This window comes from Podarcis gaigeae, assembly GCF_964106915.1.
Source record: "Podarcis gaigeae genome assembly, chromosome: 3".
Taxonomy (NCBI): domain Eukaryota; kingdom Metazoa; phylum Chordata; class Lepidosauria; order Squamata; family Lacertidae; genus Podarcis; species Podarcis gaigeae.
In genome coordinates, this window is record NC_139680.1 from 13,417,719 (window position 1) to 13,442,116 (window position 24,398).

Sequence of the window (24,398 nt, forward strand, 5' to 3'; positions counted from 1 at the left end):
TGCAAGTTGCAATGTGCTCTTGGAGAAGACACTTTGAGTCTGTAGTGATCAGGCAGCTTAGCTGTGGTGACTGGCTGTTCTAGGATGGCAAAAGCCGTATGTGTCGTTGAACAACAAGATCCATCTGGTTGCACTCCATTTAGGACGGGTGCTTTTGGAGAGGAAAGATTAACGAGCATTTTATTAGAAAGGCCTTTTTGTTTTTCCCAGCTGGCCTTTATGTAATCTGATAATGCCACGAAAATTGATAGTAAGACCATATCTAATAAAACCTTGCTCTCCTCCCCATTTGTGTGGTACTAATCACTAATGCATCAGCGTATGCCGTGCTTTGTTTTGTTAGAACTGATTTTGAGTCTGAGATAATTAAAATATCTGTGTGTGCTTTAAGTTGGAAGGTTTACCTTAGGTTTTTAGTGTCCGAGAGGAAGCCCAGTTTAATTGCAGCAGTTTATTTCTCTCTCCCCCTCCCCTTTATATTTCTTGGCCTCAGTTCGCAGCTGCAGAATCTTTATTCTGGGTTACCCTCCAATTTGTATGGATTGACAGTATTTATTTCAGGCTTGAGGTTGGTCTGAAGAGGTTTCTGTGGCGATTAATGATGTCAGAGAAGAGTGACATCAGAGTGTTGTTTGCTAAAAAACAAGCTTAGGTAATGTTACCCCTGAAGGAGCGTCTCCACCCCCATCATTCTGCCCGGACGCTGAGGTCCAGTGCCGAGGGCCTTCTGGCGGTTCCCTCATTGCGAGAAGCAAAGCTACAGGGAACCACGCAGAGGGCCTTCTCGGTAGTGGCGCCCGCCCTGTGGAACGCCCTTCCAGCAGATGTCAAAGCGATAAACAACTACCTGACATTCAGAAGACATCTTAAGGCAGCCCTGTTCAGGGAAGTTTTTAATGTGTGATATCTTACTGTATTTTTGGTTTTTATGGAAGCCGCCCAGAGTGGCTGGGGAGGCCCAGCCAGATGGGCGGGGTATAAATAATAAATTATTATTATTATTATTATTATTATTATTATTATTATTATTATACCCTGGAGATGCAATTCCTCTGCTTTTCAGAGCAGAGAAAAACAGCTTCCCTCTAGTAGTAAACACTAAGTGCTGTGAAAAGTATTCTCCAGAAGTATCGAACTGTGAGGCTGGAATGATAAAGGTGCTAAAGGTTTGTGTGTGGCAGGGCTGGCCCATGACATTTTGCAGAGCAGAACATGGAGGGTCCCACCCAGGGCCGGATTTAGGTTTGATGAGGCCCTAAGCTACTGAAGGTAATGGGGCCCTTTGTAAGTCCAGCTGTCCTTTGTCAACAACAAATTGTTGCTGTTTTTGTGTTGAATATATGCTATATGGTAATTTATGGACCTAATAGGGATCTAACCAGTGATATTTGAGGGGGCAGGCTAGCAGGTGGGGCCCATTACTTACATCATAGGAGCCTACACAACACAAAACACTGCTGCTGTATATAGATTTTATTTTATTTGTTTTTTATCTTGTATTTTGGAAATGTACATCCAGTTTTCCCCCCTTTAATTTTTTTTGGGGCCCCCAAGAAAGTGCGGCCCTGAACTATAGCTTGTTTAACTTATACATAAATCTGGCACTTGTCCCACCACTCCAGGCAAGGTTTGTAGTACCCAAGGCTCTTGAGGCAGAAAATCCCACTCCCTGACAGTAAGACTACTATAATAATAAATTACTCAGATAAAAAAATTCTGCTTCTTTCATAACAACCCAAATCAGCTTCCAGATGCAGTCATCTCACTCTGCCTAATGTTAGGATCAGCCCTCCTTTTTTAATGTAAACTCTTAATAAAAAAAAAGAGCTTACAAAATGGAGGTGTTCCAACCTAACCTTAAGTAATGCAAATGACTGCTGAAGACTGATGGGGACAGTGCTATGTTGCTATTTTTTTTTTAGTTGGAGCTAATGAATTGCCATGCCTGTGGGATGCAGGTGGCGCTGTGGTCTAAAACAATGAGGCACTTGGGCTTGCCGATCAGAAGGTTGGAGGTTCGAACAGTGGCAGAACTTCATGCTCTGGCACCAGGGGGCGGAGAGCAGGTGTGGGCGTGACATAGTGCACGTCCTGGGGGCGTGGCATGCTGCCTGGGGGGGGGGGGCATGGCACCCAGCGCAGGGGGGGGCAGCCGCAATGGCACCACACTGGGATCGTGCTGCCAGGGGCTGTACGCTCCCCCCGCACTCCTCTTCCTCTGCCAGTGGGTTCAAATCCCCGCAACGTGGTGAGTTCCTGTTGCTCGGTCCCTGCTCCTGCCAACCTAGCAGTTCGAAAGCACTCCAGAAAGTGCAAGTAGATAAATAGGTACGACATTGGCGGGAAGGTAAACGGAGTTTCTGTGCACTCTGGCTTCCGGTGTTCCGTTGTGCCAGATGCAGTTGAGTCCTGCTGGCCATGTGACCCGGAAAGTTGTCTGTGGACAAACGCCGGCTCTCTCGGCCTGAAAGTGAGATGAGTCCCGCAACCCCATAGTCGCCTTTGACTGGCCTTAACAGTCCAGGGGTCCTTTATCTTTTGCCTTTACCTGCCTTTTTTGTACAAATAAATGTGGTTCATTCATTACCTTGTTATTATAGACCTCTGGTAAGGGAACCTAATATGCAGGAACAGGAGAGTAAAAGCAAGTTAAGAAACCCCAGCCTGGTCCAAGGTGCAAAGGACATAATACTCGTGAACATGGTGAGCAATGTGTTGGTGTGCCAGGCAGTGTCTCCTTGTTATTCAGGTGAACAGCAGTTGTGGGCTGGTACATTGGCCAGTTTCTCTCTCCTTCAGCATCGGCATGACATCACAATGGCCTGTGTCTGTGTCTCTCCTTCTGGTTGGACACAACCGTGTGAGAACACAGTGGCCAGTCTGTGAAATAGGCAGCATCAGCATGAGATCACAGTGGCCAGTTTTTCTCCCTCAGGTGGCTAGCATGGGCCATAGTGGGCAGCTCCTGTCCTTCAGGCAGGAAGCATCATCTTGTGGGGTGAGGCATTCATTCCTCTTCATTCATTCATTCCATCATCTTGTGGGGAGAGGCATTCATTCCTCTTCATTCCTCTTCCACTCAGGCAGGCAGTAACATGTGGGCAGAATATTTATTTCTCTTGCAGAAGCTGCCAAAAGCAGGTACATGTCAGCACAATCTCTTTCTCAGTGAGGTGGGCTTAGTTGGGAGCAGATGGTGGGCCCTGTATGTTCTTCTCTTAGTGAGGTGGTCAGCAGAAGTATGAGTGTAGTGGTCATCTCACCGAAATGGGCAGCAGCAGGCAGACAGAGAAGCAGCAGGCAAGGCAAAGAGCTGGCAAGTAGGCAATCCATCTATTACAGGCCCTCTCTACTTACGGGAAGTGGATGTGGGTGGCGCTGTGGTCTAAACCCCTGAGCCTCTCGTGTTTGCTGATCGTGAGGTTGGCAGTTCAAGTCTGTGTGAAGGGGTGAGCTCCCATTGCTCTGTCCTTGCTCCTGCCAACCTAGCGGTTCGAAAGCACACCAGGTCAAGTAGATAAATAGGTACCGTAAATGGCGTTTCCATGCACTCTGGTTTCCCTCATGGTGTCCCGTTGTGCCAGAAGCGGTTTAGTCATGCTGGCCACATGACCCAGAAAGTTGTCTGTGGACAAATGCTGGCTCACTCAGCCTAAAAGCGAGATGAGAGCCATAATCCCATAGTCGCTTTTGACTGGACTTAACCATCCAGGGGTCCTTTGCCTACATTTCTGTGTGCAAATTAAGTCATCTACATCTATGCAGAGTTCTTGCTCCTCCCAGAGAATGAGTTAAGTTTAAAATCCAGTGGAGATAGCTAGCGTAAGCCATGATGGGCTTCCTCTGTTGCGCTTGCAAAAGCCCTCTGCTTTGCACAGTCTTCTGCAAAGTGAATCTGGAGTTAAGGGGCATGCTTCGGATGACAGTGTGGCTAAGCCATACATGGGAGAGGCTGTGTTCTCCAGTAGCAGAGACTGAACACATGTTGTTTCAGTGGGAGAGAGGAGTATTGCGAAGAGGATGCCAGGCAACAGTGAAGGAGGCTGATACTGCGACAACACAAACTGTGGTTAGATGTCAATGTGATTATATAGTTGTGTATACAGTTGTTATATAATTGATTGTAAGCTGCTATAATAATGGTTGTGAAATGATTTAGAATCATTCCCTTGCTTGTCAGAATAAATAAACCTGTGGCACTCCGAGAGGGAAAGGCCTTCTGAAAGGAAACTGGGATTGTCAGTTTGAAAGTGCCGGTTAATATTGGTAATAATAATAATAATAATAATAATAATAATAATAATAATAATAATATTTTATTTATACCCCGCCCTCGCCAGCCGAGACCGGGCTCAGAGCGGCTAACACTGAATATAAATACAGTAAAAACATTTTTTTTAAAACAAAAAGTTGATTAAAATATGTTAGAATACAGTTTAAAATGCAGCTTAAAATGCAGCCTTGTTTTAGTGGTAGCCTATAGATCAAAGCCATAAGGGGAGAAAACGTCAAATATTCACCAGGACCAACTATCCATGCTGGTCCTACATGGGCCAGCAAAAAGATCTGAGGGAAAATTTATATACAAATCGCACATAAGGGGTTCCATCAAAAATAAATAAATGAGGGGGGGGGGGTTAGACTGAGTCCAGCCCAAAGGCCAGATGGAACACTTCTGTCTTGCAGGCCTTGTGGAAAGATGTCAAATGCCGCAGGGCCCTGATCTCTTGTGGTAGGGCGTTCCACAAGGCCGGGGCCAGAGCTCAAAAGGCCTTGGCCCTGGTTGATGTCAATTGTAACCTCCTTGGGGCTCAGGACTTCCAAAGTGTTGTTATTTATGGACCTTAAGGTCCTACACGGGGCATACCATGAGAGATGGTCCTGTAAGTACTGACCCTGTACTCCACCGGGAGCCAGTGCAGCTGGTAAAGCACTGGATGAATGTGATCCCATGGCAAGGACCCCGTAAGGAGTCTCGCCACATAATTCTGCACCCGCTGGAGTTTCTGAGTCAGCTTCAAGGGGAGCCCCGCATAGAGCGAATTACAGTAATTAAGCCTGGAGGTGCTTGGATCACTGTAGCCAGATCGGGGCGAGAAAGGTAAGGGACCAACTGCTTAATACAGCGGAGATGGAAAAATGCCGCCTTTGCTGTAGCTGCAACCTGCGCCTCCATAAAGAGGGAGGCGTCAAAGGTTACACCCCAGCTTTCGACAGAGAGTGATCATAAGTGACAGACTGAAGATTTGGGATTGTAGCCCACTAAGATTTGTTCAAAGTCAACCCGGTGACATTATGGACCCAAATATGTCATGACCATTAATTTCAGTGGGTCTATGTTAAGTGTGACTAATGTTGGATACAACCTTGGGCGTTTTTTAATTAAATGGAACTTAGTTGCTGAAACAACAAATAGGAATTTCTCTCATGGAGGTTTCCAACCACTCCATTCACCCCCCTTTCTGGTTTTCTGTTCTGTGGTCATTGCCTCCAGGGGTCAGCTATCATTCCTGGGCTTCACTGGGCTCCTTTGGGGTCCCCTTCTTATGGTTTTAGGGATGCGGGTGGTGCTGTGGGTTAAACCACAGAGCCTAGGACTAGCCGATCAGAAGGTTGGCGGTTCGAATCCCCGCGACGGGGTGAGCTCCCGTTGCTCTGTCCCTGCTCCTGCCAACCTAGCAGTTCAAAAGCACGTCAAAGTGCAAGAAGATAAATAGGTACCACTCCGGCGGGAAGGTAAACGGCGTTTCTGTGCGCTGCTCTGGTTCGCCAGAAGTGGCTTAGTCATGCTTGCCACATGACCCGGAAGCTGTATGCTGGGTCCCTCGGCCAATAAAGTGAGATGAGCACCGCAACCCCAGAGTCGGCCACAACTGGACCTAATGGTCAGGGGTCTCTTTACCTTTACCTCTTATGGTTTTAGCCCCTAAAGTTTGCCTGTACTTTTGCAACCTCAAGGATTCTCCCTGTGTGTGATTTGTGCCATTTGGCTCCATAAGGATCCACACTTGGTGAATTCCATTTGTTTTACATATATATTATGGCTATAGTAAAGGTTAGAAAATCAATTAGCATAACTAGACCCGATATATTTCAAATGGATGTTTCATAAGCAGATGCTTTAATCCCAAAGCTCACGTTGCTGAGACAGATATTTAAAATGGCTCGTGCTTTTGCTGTTAATTAGCTGTTTTGCTTTAAAGCAGGGTGGGTTTGATTTAAATCAAATCAATTTAAATCATGATTTAAATCACTAGTCAGTAAGACTTGATTTAAATCATTTTTTTTTAACAGAAAGACTCATTCTTGCTGATATAATCTTAATATTTACAACCAGAGGAAGGTTTCATTTTTGGAATAATAAATTTTCAGAGTAGCTTTTACAGTTATATAAAAAATTACTGATTTGGTTATACTATTAAAAATACATAGACAAATAATTATGAAATTATTGTGAGGTTAACAAAAGTTAACAACTTTTCTGCTGTATTTTATCGGAAGGAGAAAAATAGTCATTTCCTTAACAACAATTTATTTAACTAAAGCAATAACATTACAGAATATGTATCCATGTTTGTTAACTGATGTGGTTAAATGTTGTTGTTGTTTTTTTTTTAAAAACTTACGACTGAGTTTTAGCACACATGAAAAACTTAAAACAAATCCTTATTTCCTGATGAATAGCCTTTGGACTATAATGTAGAAAGATTTTTTTTCCTCCAAAAGCATTTTATTTTAAAAATCTGATTTAAATAAAAAAAAATCGATTTAAATAAAACACTCTGAGTTTTAATTATTTTTTAAATTAAAAAAAAATGCTTTTTATCCACCCTGCTTTAAATATACCCTTGCAGAGCATCATGCTAAGTTTTCATGCCGAATAAATACCTTCCAAAGAAATGACAAGGTGTGTTGGTGACTTTATGTCTGTTTTTAAACTAAGGCTTGTGAAGGGGTTTGGTTAAACGGTGTCCTATACTCAGAGTCGCAGCGAAATCTACGAAGTAGTTGGCAGGGTTCGAGCCGTTGAAGTGCCCCATCTGCAACTTCTACATCCAGGGCAAAATAGGCAATGGTTGAGTGGAGGTATGCTGCCCTTTTCGTACAGCCAATGAGTTTCTTCTGAAGATCCTATCCTTTCTCCCACCAAGTTGCCTAAGCAACTGCTTGAGTCTCCCTATAGTAAGCAGTCACCTTGACTGGAGAGTGAAAAAGAGAAGCCTCACAATTCATCAGAGAAAGTGGAAGGGAGAGTTGCAGATTCCCTGGGCCCAGAGGAAGCCTGTGTGGCAGATGTTTTGATGGAGAGACGGCTATTTATCTACAACTCAGAGGACTGAAAAATACTCACAACCCAGGAGCATCTGCTGAGGGGCATTTTACTGCCTAATCCAGGAGCCCCTGGGGGAAGGGACAGCTCTCCAGAGTTCTGTCATATATTGGGGTCCAGGGAGGTGTCAATATAAAGTTGGCATTCTTCTTGCAGCATTAGAAAGTTCTCCTGTTTTCCCTTTTTGTTTAAGGGATAGATAACAACAACAACAACAACAACAATTTATTATTTATACCCCGCCCATCTGGGAGGCTTCCAAAAGAATATTAAAATACTGTGATACATTAAACATTAAAAGCTTCCCTAAACAGGGCTGCCTTCAGATGTCCTCTAAAAGTCTGGTAGTTGTTGTTCTCTTTGACATCTGGTGGGAGGGTATTCCACAGGGCGGGTGCCACTACCGAGAAGGCCCTCTGCCTGGTTCCCTGTAACTTGGCTTCTCACAGTGAGGGAACCGCCAGAAGGCCCTCGGTGCTGGACCTCAGTGTCCGGGTAGAACGATGGGGATGGAGACGCTCCTTCAGGTATACTGCACCGAGGCCGTTTAGGGCTTTAGGGCTTTAAAGGTCAGCACCAACATTGTAAGAAACATAGTGCCTCCTCTGTGACAGGAGATACACTCCCCAAGGATTCAGCTGAAAAGAAAATCTCCTTTAATCTGTGAGTATAACGCTGCTGGCTTGCTTAGTTGTCGGGTACTTTGCAAGGGCTACACCATCCTTGATTTTTGAGCACAGGGAAGGGCAGTGCAGAAATGTGCAGGAAAGGAAGCCACAGCAGATGAGAACAACAGAAAGGTAAAGGTAAAGGACCCCTGGACGGATAAGTCCAGGCAAAGGCAACTATGGGGTTGCGGTGCTCATCTCGCTTTCAGGCCGAGGGAGCTGAAGTTTGTCCACAGACAGTTTTTACGAGTCATGTGGCAAGCATGACTAAACCGCTTCTGGTGCAAAGGGACACCATGACGTAAGCCAGAGCGCACGGAAACGCGGGTGGTGCTGTGGTGTAAACCACTGAGCCTCTTGGGCTTGCCGATCGGAAGGTCGGCGGTTCGAATCCCCGCGATGGGGGGAGCTCCCATTGCTCGGTCCTGTTGGGAAAGAAGCATTCTGCACAGAAACAGTAAAGATGTTTGTACCTTTAAGAACAGTTTATGTGAGCTCTTATGTGGGCTGATTGGGTGCACCTGGCCATGGCTACAAAAGGAGAAAAACTGCGGTTTGAACCTGCCTGCAGGAAAAACACCCACAAGCTTTGCTATTTGTTGTTTTGAAATAAAGTCCTTATTTAATTTGGTTTTACACCGGTCTCATGGTGTCACAGTCTTCTGTCATCTGCCACCAGTGGAAAATCCCCCTCTAACAGGTCCCAGCTCCTGCCAACCTAGCAGTTCGAAAGCACACCAGTGCAAGTAGATAAATAGGTACCGCTGTGGCAGAAAGATAAAAGTATTTCAAGCGTGCAACAAACACAAGAATACTTCTTGTTCAAAAACTGAGCGTTTACAGTGGTACCTCGGGTTAAGTACTTAATTTGTTCTGGAGGTTCGTTCTTAACCTGAAACTGTTGTTAACCTGAAGCACCACATTAGCTAATGGGGCCTCCTGCTGCTGCTGCTGCGCTGTCGCAGCATGATTTCTATTCTCATCCTGAAGCAAAGTTCTTAACCTGAAGCACTATTTCTGGGTTAGCGGAGTCTGTAACCTGAAGCATATGTAAACTGAAGCGTATGTAACCTGAGGTACCACTGTATTTCAAAGCACCTTTACCCTGCTCTTCAGCTGAGGAAAGGCTCCCAGAGTAGTTTACCAATAATGCGCTGTAATTGAGTGCAGAGGTCCTGGTGCCAGTTAATCATGAGTCGTGCCAGGAAGGGTGGTGTTCATTTCCCCCCATTTATTGAGCTCAGTGGGGAGGGCCAGTTTTATTGTCAGCATAAAGTTCCATTGCTGTGGGGTGCATGATTGAGGACTGAAGGGCTGGGATGTGGTGACAGCAACTTTGTAGCTTCCATGGCTCTGCCTCAATTTGGGTGCTGGCTTGTAGAATGACTACAAGATGGGTGACACCTGGCTTGAGAGCAGTACATGTGAAAAGGATCTAGGAGTCTTGGTTGACCACAAACTTGACATGAGCTAACAGTGTGATGCGGCAGCTAAAAAAGCCAATGCAATTCTGGGCTGCATCAATAGGAGTATAGCATCTAGATCAAGGGAAGTAATAGTGCCACTATATTCTGCTCTGGTCAGACCTCACCTGGAGTACTCTGTCCAGTTCTGGGCACCACAGTTCAAGAAGGACACTGACAAACTGGAACGGGTCCAGAGGAGGGCAACCAAAATGGTCAAAGGCCTGGAAACGATGCCTTATGAGGAACAGCATGTTTAGCCTGGAGAAGAGGAGGTTAAGGGGTGATATGATAGCCATGTTCAAATATATAAAAGGATGTTACATAGAGGAGGGAGAAAGGTTGTTTTCTGCGACTCCAGAGAAGCGGACACGGAGCAATGGTTCCAAACTACAAGAAAAAAGATTCCACCTAAACATTAGGAAGAACTTCCTGACAGTAAGAGCTGTTTGACAGTGGAATTTGCTGCCAAGGAGTGTGGTGGAGTCTCCTTCTTTGGAGGTCTTTAAGCAGAGGCTTGACAACCATATGTCAGGAGTGTTCTGATGGCGTTTCCTGTTTGGCAGGGGGTTGGACTCGATGGCCCTTGTGGTCTCTTCCAACTCTATGATTCTATGATTCTATGATTCTACAATTCTGTGCTTCGATGATGGCACCACCGTGGCATTCTTTCAAGGTTTCTGAACCATTGTGCTGGCGTGCCTCATATTCCCCCACCGTTATGCGATTTCTACTGTACAGTGGTACCTCGGTTTAAGTACTTAATTCGTTCTGGAGGTCTGTTCTTAACCTGAAACTGTTCTTAACCTGAGGCACCACTTTAGCTAATGGGGCCTCCCGCTGCCGCCTTGCCGCCAGAGCATGATTTCTCTTCTCACCCTGAAGCAAAGTTCTTAACCCGAGGTACTATTTCTGGGTTAGCAGAATCTGTAACCTGAAGCATCTGTAGCCTGAAGCGTCTGTAACCCGAGGTACCACTGGATTCCATAGCTCTTCAGCATACATCAAGTGTTAGGTTTGCGTCCTTAATTTCGTTGCTGTATTCTCATGGTGTTTACACCTTGGGAATCTGTTGCTCTGAAGTTCCCCCTTGACGGTTTCCTCCTTGGCAAGGTTCCAAAAGGAGCTGAGCTGAGTCCATCTAGTTTACAGTAGCATCAGTAATCCTGTGTTTTGCTTTCTCTTGGCATCATTTAATTTTGCTGTCCTCTTAAGCTGCACTTCCTCTTAGTCAGAAGGAAATTAGTTTCCCAGTTTAAACACAACTCAGAATTGTGAATTGGACTGTAGCCCACTTTAGATAATGATCTATTCAGAGGTTATCCATGATTAAAGCTGAACCAATGTTTGTTTTGTTCATTGGTTTATTTGAAATATTCATATCTTGCCTTTCAGCCTGACAATGGGCACTGAAAGTCACCAGAAGGTCAAACTCAATTTACTCCCCTAAAGTGGGATCCCTACATGGTTATGAGGGACACGGATGGCGCTGTGGTCTAAACCATTGAGCCTCTTGGGCTTGCCGATTGGAAGGTCAGCAGTTCGAATCCCCGCAACAGAATGAGCTCCTGTTGCTCTGTCCCAGCTCCTGCCAACCTAGCAGTCGGAAAGCACACCAGTGCAAGTAGATAAATAGGTATCACTGCGACAGGAAGGTAAACAGCGTTTCTGTGCGCTCTGGCTTCAATCACAGTGTCCCGTTGCGCCAGAAGCGGTTTAGTCATGCTGGCCACATGACCCGGAAAGCTGTCTGTGGAAAAATGCCAGCTCCCTTGGCCTGAAAGCGAGACAAGTGCTGCAACCTCAGTCGCCTTTGACTGGATTTAACCATCCAGGGGTCCTTTACCTTTTACCTTTTTAGTTTTCTGAGAATGGTGGTCGAGGCTCTAGGAGGAATTCATTGTAGCACTAAGTAGATCGTTTCACCAACGCAAGTATTTCTGCTTCCATGATGGAACCATTTCCCCTCTCTGCCCCCATGCATGCTGTTCTGGAGCTTCTCCTGACATCCCACCCTGAATCAGTATGGAGTCTCACAGGAGGGGAAGAGCAGGAAAAGGCCTGTTTTGCTAAGAGAAGTCCTTGTGTGGTCTTCAGCTAGTGGGACTCATTACTTGAATCCAGCCATATAAGTTCAAGAGCAGCACTTGTGGAATGACATGTGGCACATGGCAGCACTTTGTGTGTGTTTGGAGGGTGGGGGAATTGTTGTTGTTGTTGTTTGTTGCTGTTGTTATTTATTGAATTTATGTATTGCCCTATACCTGGGAGTCTCACAGAATAAAATCAAGATATAAAATCACAAAATAAAATACATAATAAAAAAACAACCCAATAGCACCCCCCACAAAAAAACACATTTTAAAAGGCCATAGGACACAGCAAAAAACATATAAAATATCAACAGTTACAAAGTAATTAAATTGTAACAGAATTTTAGAAGAAGAATATAAAAACAAATCTGTTAAAACACAGAGAGTAAAAATAGCACAGGACTATTAGAAGTTTGTACTTGATTTTTTTTTATTTAAAAAACACTTAATATGAAAATAAATAATAGGCGTAAATAATAGAGGAAAGGTTTTATAACCATGTAGGCAGTAACTGGGTAATATTCTTTAGACTTTCTGCATTGAAAAAAATAAACAAACTGGAGAGCACTGGTGCAGGACTGGAAAAACAACATCCAGCAAAGGAAGGAATAATGGAAAAACCTACAATGAGCATTTGGCCATTTTGAAGAAAGATTGTATACACAACTGACAGACAGATCACTGGAGGTCCCTTTATCTATTTCTGTCTCTTTCGTCTCCCCTTACTTTTATCTTCCTTGGTAGTTTTGTTATTATTATTCTTATATTATTATTCTCTCTCATTAAGTAAGAGCTATATACAGTGGTACCTTAGTTCTCAGGCTTAATTTGTTCTGGGAATCTGTTCGGCTCCTGAATCCTTTCGAAAACCAAGGCACGGCTTACGATTGGCTGCAGGAGCTTCCTGCACTCAAATGGAAGCCGCATCAGATGTTCAGCTTCCAAAAAACATTTGCAAACCAGAACACTTCCGGGTTTGCGGCATTCGGGAGCCGATTTGTTCGACAACTAAGCTGTTTGAGAATCAAGGTACCACTGTACAGATAAAAATGAAGGGCAATGTGGACTAGGGCTGCCATATGTCTGTAATCTCCTGGACGTAGCTGGGATTCATCTACTGAAAATGGCTCCCATGTGAAATTATTGAAAAGTGGCAAAAATGTCCAAGACAACACTTGTGTGTATGGCAGCCCATATTTGAAGTGTTGGGATTGTTGTTGATTTTTTGGGCAATTTTTCTTAAAAAATAAGTTAGAAATTTCTTCTTCTTCTTCTTCTTCTTCTTCTTCTTCTTCTTCTTCTTCTTCTTCTTCTTCTTCTTCTTCTTCTTCTTCTTCATCTTCGTTCCACTCAACAACTTTGCCTTCCCTCCCCTTTGTGTCCAGTCTTCACTTTTTGAAAAATGACAACCATAGTTTGGACCCTGTGTGAGAGGCCAGTAAGGGGAGATCATGAGCCCAGGTGAGAGGTGGAAAGGCACATTTTCTTCTATAGAGGATGAAAGTTAAGATACAGCGACGAGGAAGGATCTTGTAGATTCTTTTTCCATTCCGTCTTCCTTTAGTTTCTTTCTTTCCTGTAGATTAGCTTGCTCCTTTTATTGTATTCTGAAAACTTCAATAAACACCCCCCCCCCGAAAATAAGTTACAGACACCTAAACTATCCCTGTGCACTCTCACCCAATCTATAATAGTGTCTTCTTCTTAAAGCATCATTTAACAGTATACTTGTCTGTAGCTGGTCCTCAGCATATGGGTTGTCTATTATGATGTAAGCCAATGTTGTTTAGAACTGTCACCATAGCTTATGTAGAAAAGTTTCTTGATAGTGAACCATTAAGCACATTACAGTATTTTGTAACTGACTCTTCGGGATTTTAGGCAGGGGCCTTTCCCAACCAGACCAGGAACTGAACAGGAGAATTCTGCATGCAAAGCATGCACTCTGCTACTGAGTTTGGAATAAACCAGCATTTATTAGTTCACTGAACAACTGTGGGTGTCTGAGGTTTCTTTGAGTGTCGGGTCATCATGTACTTAGCTTGCAGCTAATGACAAACTAACAAAGGTGGGCTATCTATTTGATCATTTAACAAGTGGTGTCAAACCTTCCCTTCTAATTTATCTCCAGTGAAAGATAATTTCACTTTTCTCTCCTACATTTTCAACCTCTGTTTATTACTACTCTGTTGGTGCGCAACACTCAGGGCTGAAACAGTCAGGTTGACGGCCATGTGCAAAGCCCATGAAAATGTCCCACCTGTGACCTGCCAGATATGAACACACTTGCTATAGAAGCTGACTACATGCCAGCTTTAGGTTGCTCTGAACGGATGTACCACTGGTAAGTTAGAACTCTGCATGAAAATGGGCTGACTTGCATACCAAGTGGTAATTCTTAATGTGTGTGTTGCTTACTTGCATTTAGCCATAGCCACCATCATGTCTGCTGTCTTTCTGTCACTCTCTTGCATGGATGAATATACTGAAGAAGAGGAAAGGGGGGGAAAGGGTTGTGTTGGCTTAAACTTTAAGTCTGAGAAAATAGCTTACTCCTTTGCTTCTAGCTCCTCATCCTGAAATTCAACTCTTTCCTTAGAAACCCTGAAGGGACTCAGTTCTTGAAACTTTGAGTAAGACCTGAAATGCAGCAGTACTATCTCCTGATAAATAGAGTGTCCAACATTAGGTTTTCTGATAAAGCATTCAGTGTATGTTGTTGACTAACTGCATTCTAGTCTTTTGATCCAATTAATCCTAAACAAAATCAAACTTCTACGTTTGGTTCAATAGGATCATGGTGTGCTTTCATTTGTGTTGGATTTTCCCCCAAGATAGTTAATGTTTATGGGTAGAGGGATGGGTGTGCTCTGTTGTTTCACTTACAATAACACACTATTGGGTGGTGATCGTGTCAGAGGTTAGACCTCTCCTGAATGAATGAAAAACCTTTATGCTGGGACATGAGAGGATCCCCCAATAAATCAAGGATCTCAGATTTCCCCAATACCCATGAAAGGTACCAATAATGCAAGAATAGCTCTTTGCAAAGCTTAACTGGTCTAAACAAGGTTTGCAGTTCTTCAAGTTTTGCTCTTTTATTATTGCCACATAAGTATTGTTGTTGTTTAGTCATTTAGTCATGTCCGACTCTTTGTGACCCCATGGACCAGAGCACACCAGGCACTCCTGTCTTCCACTGCCTCCCAGTTTGGTCAAACTCATGCTGGTCAAACTCACGAAGAGTCGGACACGACTAAACGACTAAACAACAACAACATCATGCTGGTAGCTTCAAGAACACTGTCCAACCATCTCGTCCTTTGTCGTCCCCTTCTCCTTGTGCCTTAAATCTTTCCCAACCTCAGGGTCTTTTCCAGGGAGTCTTCTCTTCTCATGAGGTGGCCAAAGTATTGGAGCCTCAGCTTCAGGATCTGTCCTTCCAGTGAGCTCTCAGGGTTGATTTCCTTAAGAATGGATCGGTTTGATCTTCTTGCAGCCCATGGGACTCTCAAGAGTCTCCTCCAGCACCATAATTCAAATAAGTATGTTAACACAAATGCTAAGTAGTAGTAGGAATAATGACAAAAGAATCAAGAGAAATCCACCTCACCAAAGTCAGTTATTATAAAAAGTTCGTTCCTCCTTTTCTTCAAATATTCCCCGTTCTGTCACTTCTGTCTCTACATGACAGGACAAACTCCTACTTCAAAACCTGAACCTGCTTAGCTCCAACCTCCTGCCTTCTCTCCTCTTCATCCTCTCTTGTTCTTTTCTTAAGACTACATTAGGGCCTCTGTAAAGAGGGAGTCAAAACATCATCCAGTTTCTATGGCTTGCAACTGGCCTATTGCTATACAGATTTCATAAAATATTGATCCTGGCCAACAAGGCTGTCCTCCTGTTTGCTTCTGGATTTTATGGCAGAATATAAGGTGAACAAATTGGCCACTACTTGCTCTACTGACTGAGCTATCAATCATCTCAGGCCTCTGATAATCATAAAAGAAATATTTTGTACCTACAAAAGTAATCGCATCGAATTAAGGTAAACACTTTGGTAAAGTAATATTGAGTAACTGGACCTTTTCTTATAAGAGGGGTGGGAAACCTGTTCTGGCTGGCGGACGAGATTGTTATCTCCTCACCTGGCCAAATTTGACATTTGTCTGTCAATCACAAGACATCAGGGGGTGCTGCTTATTGAAGTCCCATTTGTCAGAGGCTCAAATATGAACACCAGGCTCCTAATAGGGAGCAAATTCAAGGGAGAAGGCATTTATTCAAGGAATGAAAAAAAAATGTTTTGTTTACAGGGGTTAATTTAAAAGTTTCTGTGTGGTCTCATCGCACATGAACCTGTGCAATTTCTGCCTTTCTGAAGTGTTAGTAGAAATAATAATTGTAGCATCATATGCAGCAGGACAATGAACTCAAATCTAAAGGTTCAGTTTTCACTTTGCTTAATAGCTACATATGGCCTTGTTTTCCTGGCTCTATGCAGTGTTCAGTTCCAGATACAATAAGTACTATTCACTTGGAAAGCATTCCTAGATAATTATTTCAACAAGTTCAGTTGTACGGCATCAAGAAAAAACACACATCCTCTATGGTTTTTCAATTGGCTGCCCTATAATTTGGGGTTAACATCCTTCATCATGTCATGTGCTAGGAGCAAACTGCACCTTGACAAATGCTGTATGTACGTTGAAAGCAAGGTATTTTGTGCCTTTTATTTTGAAGTAGGTGTGAGGGGGATTGCCAAACTGGAATACAGAAAACTGATGTACGCTGGGGCAAGCTATTTGATCATTCCGCCCAGGTATTGCCAATCTGACTGATGGCTGACAGGCCAATTAACTGAAGCCCTCTCCTTTGCATTAATTCAGTAGCGTATGCAAAAGGGACAAAGCAGTTTTGAATTGAGCTTAAATGGGATGAGAATTGGTTTATGGATCACAGGCTTTTACCTTGGGGTCTATAGCTGGTCTTCCAGTCAGTGAATATACAGCAGTGTAAATATGTCATGCAGTTGTAATTCTGTTGACTGTTTAATTCTCTCTCCCTGGCTGGGGTTTAGGTCTGCTTTGTCTTCTCCCCTGCTACATAGAATTTACTTCCAAACATTACAAATAGTAGGGGCAGTGTTTGCTGTTTTCTTAACGACTGTCTCCTTGCTTCCGTGTGCATCATCTTCTTTAATGTAATAATAGTAGGTTCTTTTCTTTTTGCAGTCCTACAGTTGTACAAACACTAAAATGACTATTCTGTAATTCTGCTGGTAAAATCCCTTTGAATACTTGGTATGAATCAGGGATGCCGAAACGCCATAGGATTTGTGTGTATGAATCAGTTCTTACTGAGGTGTGAGCAAGAATAACAATTTGTTTATTTATAAACTTATTTATTTGATTTTTCAGATTTAAAATTTTACAGCCACCTATCGAACATACAACATAAAAGCAAGATTCCAAGGAATCTCCTGGACTCCCCTCCTCCCCTTTGTGGATCCTATTGTTAATCATTTCCTCCTGCATCTTTTATGAGAATCCAAATCTTTTACATCTCCATTGTGTCCAAAATTCACCATTAAGCTGCAAGTGGTATTCCAATCCAACTCACGATTTTAACTGTTTACAGTGGTTTTTAAGATAGGTTATAAATTTCCCCCATTCCTTATTCAAATTTTGGTCTTCCTGATTTTTGATTCTTCCAATCATTTTAGCCATTTCGGCATTATCCATCAATTTGATCTGCCATTCTACTCTGGTAGGGACTTTATCTTCTTTCCATCTCTGGGCCAATAACATCCGTGCAGCCGTGGTGGCATACATAAATAGTCTTTTCTGCTCCCTTGGATTTTTGCAGCAATTTGTTTGCTAGCTTGTAGGAGGAACAACCTCCCTCTAACAATTATCGAATGTGTGCACAGTAGAATAATAATAATAAGAAGAGTTTGGATTTGATATCCCGCCTTTCACTCCCTTTAAAGAGTCTCAAAGCGGCTCACATTCTCCTTTCCCTTCCTCCCCCACAACAAACACTCTGTGAGGTGAGTGGGGCTGAGAGACTTCAGAGAAGTGTGACCAGCCCAAGGTCACCCAGCAGCTGCATGTGGAGGAGCGGAGACGCGAACCCGGTTCCCCAGATTACGAGACTACTGCTCTTAACCACTACACCACACTGGCTCTCATCAGATCACAGCTGGGGAACCCTTTTCAGCTCAAAGTCTGCATTCCCTTCTGTAATTTTTACCTTTGTACAGTAGGCTGTTTATGCCTCTCTTGTTTTCCAACCAGACAAGCAAGATGTAGTATTGGAGGTCGAGAACACATTGCAGCCTGCCGCAAATATCCAAGGAGGGTGTGAATGAAGGCCCCAGAGTGGTACGGCCTGAGGAGACAGGGGTTTGGGTGGGGAGGGGTTTGGGTGGGGTAGGTAGAAGAGTCCAAGGGCAATAATGAGAGGCATGGATTTGACCCATGATCCTGAGGTTCCCTGATTCAGATTACCACTCAGGAATTAGAAGTTTGCTGAGGGAGGAAAAAAGCAATGTAGCGAAAATACTTCCTCAAGCAGATGTCCTATTTTGAGTTGTTAAATTATCTGGAAATGTTGAAGCCCTTGGGAAAAAAGAAATTTTGGGGGAAAGTGTAAAAAGAAATAAATGCAATAATTGCTGTGTGTTTTTAAGTACTCTACATATCGGAAGTCACTTTGTTACTTTAGGAACATAAAATTCATTAAGTGTGACTTGGTTTTCCATAGAATTATCATGTCAGGTATATTATGGTTTATTCAGACAATAATTTAATTTAATTATTAAAGTTTTTTGTTACAGATGGCTGAGCTAGAAGGAGCCTAGCAACTCTTTGGTTTGGTCAGTTAATGTGAAGCAGGTGAAAGACAATAAACAGAAACCATTAACATTATAGTGAAACAAATTACGGTATTAGTTATTGTGGAAATCAGTTTCTGTTTCTTCAAATTTGCCATCCTATCTATTAGATGGACTTCTAAAAGCTAAAGGGTTATCCGATTAAAACAGGTTTCTACCCTTTCGTTTGTCTCTTCATTGCTTGATTTGGTATGAGTATTTCCAAACATAGACCAGTTCCTTTGACATTTTTCAGAAGCTGGGCAAGAGAGAGGCTGAGCTGTGCAGAGGCCTTCCTTCCTAGGCAACAAAACTTACCAGGTCAAGGTAGTGGTGATATAGGATTGTTTGCTTAATATAGGATTATCATGCCTCCTGTTTAAATTATCATATCTTTGCACATGCTCTTTATAGAGGCAGTTCTGTTGTGGGCTGTGTGTGCCCTTAGAGGCGTCATGCATCAGGCTGAATTTGAGTGACGGGTGAACTTGGTGGGGTTAGCTATTTTTAGCTTGGAGTGAACTTTTTCCTATCTAAGGCTATCACAATTATAATTGCATTTGAGCTTCTCCGTAAGCAAAATAAGCAGCTGCTGGAGAATTAAAATTCTTCTTGAGATGATTGGAGATTATGATGCTCTGTGTTTGATTAAGATGCTCCTACCTTCCTGCAGAGAAAACTTGTTCCACATCCTTCTGTATTTTATGCCATTACGGAGGAACATCCTGTTATTTCTCTGAGCTTAAGAAATCCCCTTTTTTGAAATAGGGGTGTGTGCACTAATTTTTGAGTATATGAGATTTTTCTTTTAAATTCTTGACGTAACGTTCACATTGGCGCTTTTATTTACTCATTTTGTTTTGCTTCCCACTGCACCGGGGTATGTTCCCGGTTGCACGGCAACCAAGGACTGCACGGCATACAATTTGTATTCCTCGCACTTCAGTCTGCCGTGGGATCTCAACACATTTATAAAGATGTCAGGAGCGCATTTTCACTGTGGAAAAAGTGTGATATTGAACAGCATTGCCTCGCTTGCTATTTCTTGAGCAAAAGGAGAGAGGAAGGAGAATGGTAGCCAAGGGCAAACACTTTCTCCACAAACAAGGTGCAGACTTTCTGACAAATAAATTTAGGCATGGCTGCTCTGTTGGACAGTTCCAAGTGTGAGAGAGACAGAAAACACAGATTGTTTTTGTGCATCTTGAAGACTAGTCCAAAATGATTTTTCTTGGAAATTTGTTATCTCTGTTGTAGTTGCCCAGTTCCACAGTAGACAAATGAGCACAGGTGTGTGTGTGTTTTTTTTGGGGGGGGGGGTTGTCGTTCTGTTTTTACTTCTTTCAAGTGACTCAGGTGGGCCTGCAGGGCTTCTCCATCCTTGTATGTTCACAACAAGCTTCTGAGAAATTTGCAAGCTTAGCAACAATCTCTCCCTACTCTCTACAGTTAAGGATGTGGGCTGCACCCATTGGGAAAATTGGTAGCCTTTTCCCTATCACTTAGGGGCACGGGTGGTGCTGTGGGTTAAACCACAGAGCCTAGGACTTGCCGATCAGAAGGTTGGCGGTTCAAATCCCCATGACTGGGTGAGCTCCCATTGCTCGGACCCTGCTCCTGCAAACCTAGCAGTTCGAAAGCACGTCAAAATGCAGTAGATAAATAGGTACCGCTCTGGCGGGAAGGTAAACGGTGCTTCAGTGCGCTGCTCTGGTTCACCAGAAGCGGCTTAGTCCTGCTAGTCACATGACCCGGAAACTGTACGCCGGCTCCCTCGGCCAATAAAGCGGTATGAGCGCCGCAACCCCAGAGTCGACCACGACTGGACCTAATGGTCAGGGGTCTCTTTACCTTTCCCTATCACTTATTGCAGTCTCTCTCTCTCTCTCTCTCTCTCTCTCTCTCTCTCTGTGTGTGTGTGTGTGTCCGTGGAGGGTCTTCCTGGAGATCATGGTTGGAGAATGTAGGGTTCCCCTCCATGCTTGCTTTGGACCCAGTAAACAATGCTCTCCATGCTTAAACGAAATACAGTGGTACCTCGGGTTAAGAACTTAATTTGTTCTGGAGGTCTGTTCTTAACCTGAAACTGTTCTTAACCTGATGCACCACTTTAGCTAATGGGGCCTCCTGCTGCCACCGCGCCACTGCCGCATGATTTCTGTTCTCATCCTGAAGCAAAGTTCTTAACCTGAGGTACAATTTCTGGGTTAGCAGAGTTACAGAACCTGAAGCGTCTGTAATCCAAGGTACCACTGTAAACAGAAACTCCTGGCATGATTGACAGAGCCACATTTAGCATCACTTGTAGTTCCTCTATTGGTGAACCACTTCCCTTGCTTTCTTTATCTGAGTTAGGATTATTGCATGTTAGTTTCCCCCACTCCCACCCATAGCATTCTTTGTCCCCGTTTTATCATATTTTTTGAATGTGTCTCCCCCCCCCTTTAATTACCTGCAACAGGTAGATTTTAACAGTGGCCTTTGCTGCCACAGCAAAGTGCACTGGCTGGCCACCAGGCTGATGCCCAGAGTACCATTGTTGTTGTTTAGTCATTTAGTCGTATCCGACTCTTCATAACTCCATGGACCAGAGCATGCCAGGCACTCCACTGCCTCCCACAGTTTAGTCAAACTCATGTTGGTAGCTTCGAGAACACTGTCCAACCATCTCGTCCTCTGTCGTCCCCTTCTTCTTGTGCCCTCCATCTTTCCCAACATCAGGGTCTTTTCCAGGGAGTCTTTTCTTCTCATGAGGTGGCCAAAGTACTGGAGCCTCAGCTTCAGGATCTGTCCTTCCAGTGAGCACTCAGGGCTGATTTCCTTAAGAATGGATAGGTTTGATCTTCTTGCAGTCCATGGGACTCTCAAGAGTCTCCTCCAGCACCAGAATTGAAAAGCATCAATTCTTCAGTGATTAGCCTTCTTTATGGTCCAGCTCTCACTTCCATACATCACTACTGGGAAAACCATGGCTTTAACTATACAGACCTTTGTTGGCAAGGTGATGTCTCTGCTTTTTAAGATGCTGTCTACGTTTGCCGCTGCCTTTCTCCCAAGGAGCAGGCGTCTTTTAATTTTGTGGCTGCTGTCACCATCTGCAGTGATCATGGAGCCCAAGAAAGTAAAATCTCTCGCTGCCTCCATTTCTTCCCCTTCTATTTGCCAGGAGGTGATGGGACCAGTGGCCATGATCTTCGTTTTTTTGATGTTGAGCTTCAGACCATATTTTGCACTCTCCTCTTTCACCCTCATTAAAAGGTTCTTTAATCCCCCCCCCTTTCTGCCATCAAGGTTGTGTCATCTGCATATCTGAGGTGAAATATCAGAGTACCATGGTACTCTGCATATCAAAGTACCATATGGACTTTAAAATGTTATAGATCAGGGAGGCATAGGTGCTTGTGTTTGATGGTCTTCATCATTTCCAATGGCATCCCTGTTGGAAATGTTATGTGCGCTCCAGTTCTAATACAAGCTTGCAGGTGCAGGGAGGTGAGGACATAGTTTGAAAATGAAATGGGTGCTAAGGGAGGAGATGAAGATGAAATTGTACTCCCTTCCCTTTACATTTTAAAATGCTACCCACTTTGAGGGAGTGTGTTTATCAAACTGAAGAAGAGTCAGCATTTGCCTAGAGTTAAGGAAGAAATCAGTGAAAGGGACATTCTCTTTATTCTGTAAGCACTGATGGTTGTGGGCTGCAGCCAACCAGACTCCTCTACACTTCCTTCCTTCCTTCCTTCCTTCCTTCCTTCCTCTCTCTCTCTCTCTCTCTCTCTCTCTCTCTCTCTCGAAATTCAAGTATTTCTCTCCTTGCTTTTCTTTTGCAAGCTTTCTGTTCACCTGCAGATAAATAGTTCATTTCATCATTTCACTGTGGCCAGCTGTCCCTAAGCTAATATTCTGGAGGAAAATAAAAAGATGTTCATGCAATGTCTAGGAAAGGGCCATAGGACGTAGAAAACAACTCGTGTTTTGATATTCCCCTCCAGCAGCAAGCACACACACACGCTTGCGAGTGACCCACATCCAACAAATTTCGCACACAGAAATCATTTTCTGGCTGGGCTCAGGTTGTGCAAGAGCAAACACCCTGGATGGATTGGAGGGCTGGGGACCAGAAATATTGAAATATTGATATAGCTAGATACAGGTTTATGAATGCATAGAGGTGCCTAATGCTAGCTGGAACATTGGTCCAATTATCTAAGCCAGGGGTCAGCAACTTTTTTCAGCCATGGGCCGGTCCACACCGTCCCTCAGACCATGTGGTGGGCCAGACTATATTTTGAAAAATAAATAAATGAACAAATTCCTATGCCCCACAAATAACCCAGAGATGCATTTTAAATAAAAGCACACATTCTACTAATGTAAAAACACCAGGCAGGTCCCACAAATAACCCAGAGATGCATTTGAATGTTTATAATCCTCTCATATTTTGGCCCGTTGTCGTAAAAGTATGCATATGCATATTAGTTTCTTTAGAAAGTGCAATAAACTGCTGCACTGCTAGAACAAGCTGATATTAAATCAGGTGTGATTTTAATAAAGTTTGACTTTGTCTAATTCTTAATCATGCTAGGAATTGCTACCAATACACTCTTAAAAGAAATTGAAGAAATATGATTCTGGGATTTTTTTTAAAAAAAGTAATAACTGAAGAACTGGGTCTAGTTAATGCCTCAGGCAGAGATCAGATCATCCCCTAGGAATTTTGAGGAAGAGGTAGATTGGGGGTGGCGAGAGGAAAAAAAGGAGGGTTCAAAAATAATCTGTCTCTCTTTTAATTGTACATGTTTGTTCATGTATCTGCTTTCAATACTAATTGCTTGACATTAAAGCTTAGAGATGGTGCTCTCACATTTTTAATCATTTCCTTTACCCTTCTCTAAAGGTCTGAGATATTTTTTATTAGTAGGCAGAGTCATGTGTCTGCACTGGCTGCCTTGTCTCCAAGGAACACAAAAACTCCTTTGCTAACTTCTAATCTAAATCATAACTTTGTGAAGTTGACGAGTTTGCTTAAGCTGATAAGCCATGTCTTTATTAAATCCCATCATTCCATATGTATGTATGGGTGGGTGGGTCTTCTTCAAGTTAAAATTCCAATCTTGTTGTCTTCAAAACCTTCTCTTAAACCAGAAAAGGGTGTGTTTAAATTCTGTGGAGAGCCGTGAGTGTGTGCATTTCAGTCTTTCTAATGCAATTTGTTCAAAACAGATTGTGAGAGGCTGTTGTGAAATTTTGAACCTCTTATTAGTCCATTCATGTGAAAATTCTGTGCTCTAGTAGCCTTTCTCATGAAGATTTCAAAGCCAAGCTGATTTGTGTTTTCTCCCTTCATTACAGTGTTTGTATAATGAGATCACAAGTTCAGTAAATTATGTATAACCCCTCTGGCTTCTTGTGCTATCCGTATTCTCTGGCTTCTAGCCATGTGCTTTACTTAGAAAATACTCTTTGTTATCCTTCTTTTTGAAAAGGACCAGGAATAAATAGTACTTAGTGTTATATTGAGTCTTTTCATTTGGGTTAAGGCGTATTTATAAACTCCCAATCCAAGTGGGAGTGTTTTCTGCCAGAGAACAAGAATCATACAACTGAAAGAGACCCAAAAGCCGTTTAGTCCCAACTCCCTGCAGTGCAGGAATCTTTTTGCCCAACGTGGGAATTGAACCCACGTCCCTGAGATTAAAATTCTCATGCTCTGCTTTGGTGATGTTATAGTTAATTGTATCACTTCTTCTTTCCATTAATAAAATGTGGTCTGGTGAGTTTTAGGTATTTCTCACAGGGTTGTTACTAAAGGCAGTGGGTTGTGTTCAACCAAATTTTACTCATTGGAATCAGCAGCCATGGGAAGAATTCAGAGCTGCGCCATGTTGAATGTTCTGTCAGCAGAAGCATTTTGGCTTGCCGGGTACAACAATTCCCCACCCCCACCCCAAAAATGTATATACCAC

The 24,398-nt window shown here is 43.3% G+C and overlaps 2 protein-coding genes across 14 annotated transcripts in view; one reads left to right on the top strand and one right to left on the bottom strand.

Annotated features, from left to right (window-relative positions):
* PLCB4 (phospholipase C beta 4) overlaps positions 1-24,398 on the top strand; it is a 665,275-nt gene that overhangs the window by 89,609 nt on the left and 551,268 nt on the right. The window lies entirely within an intron of this gene.
* The window catches only part of PAK5 (p21 (RAC1) activated kinase 5), a 264,301-nt gene continuing 249,802 nt past the window's right edge, over positions 9,900-24,398 (bottom strand). The window contains exon 11 of the transcript XR_014561916.1: positions 9,900-10,097. The gene's annotated coding sequence lies outside the window, so the exon portion shown is untranslated. The remainder of the gene's footprint in view (positions 10,098-24,398) is intronic.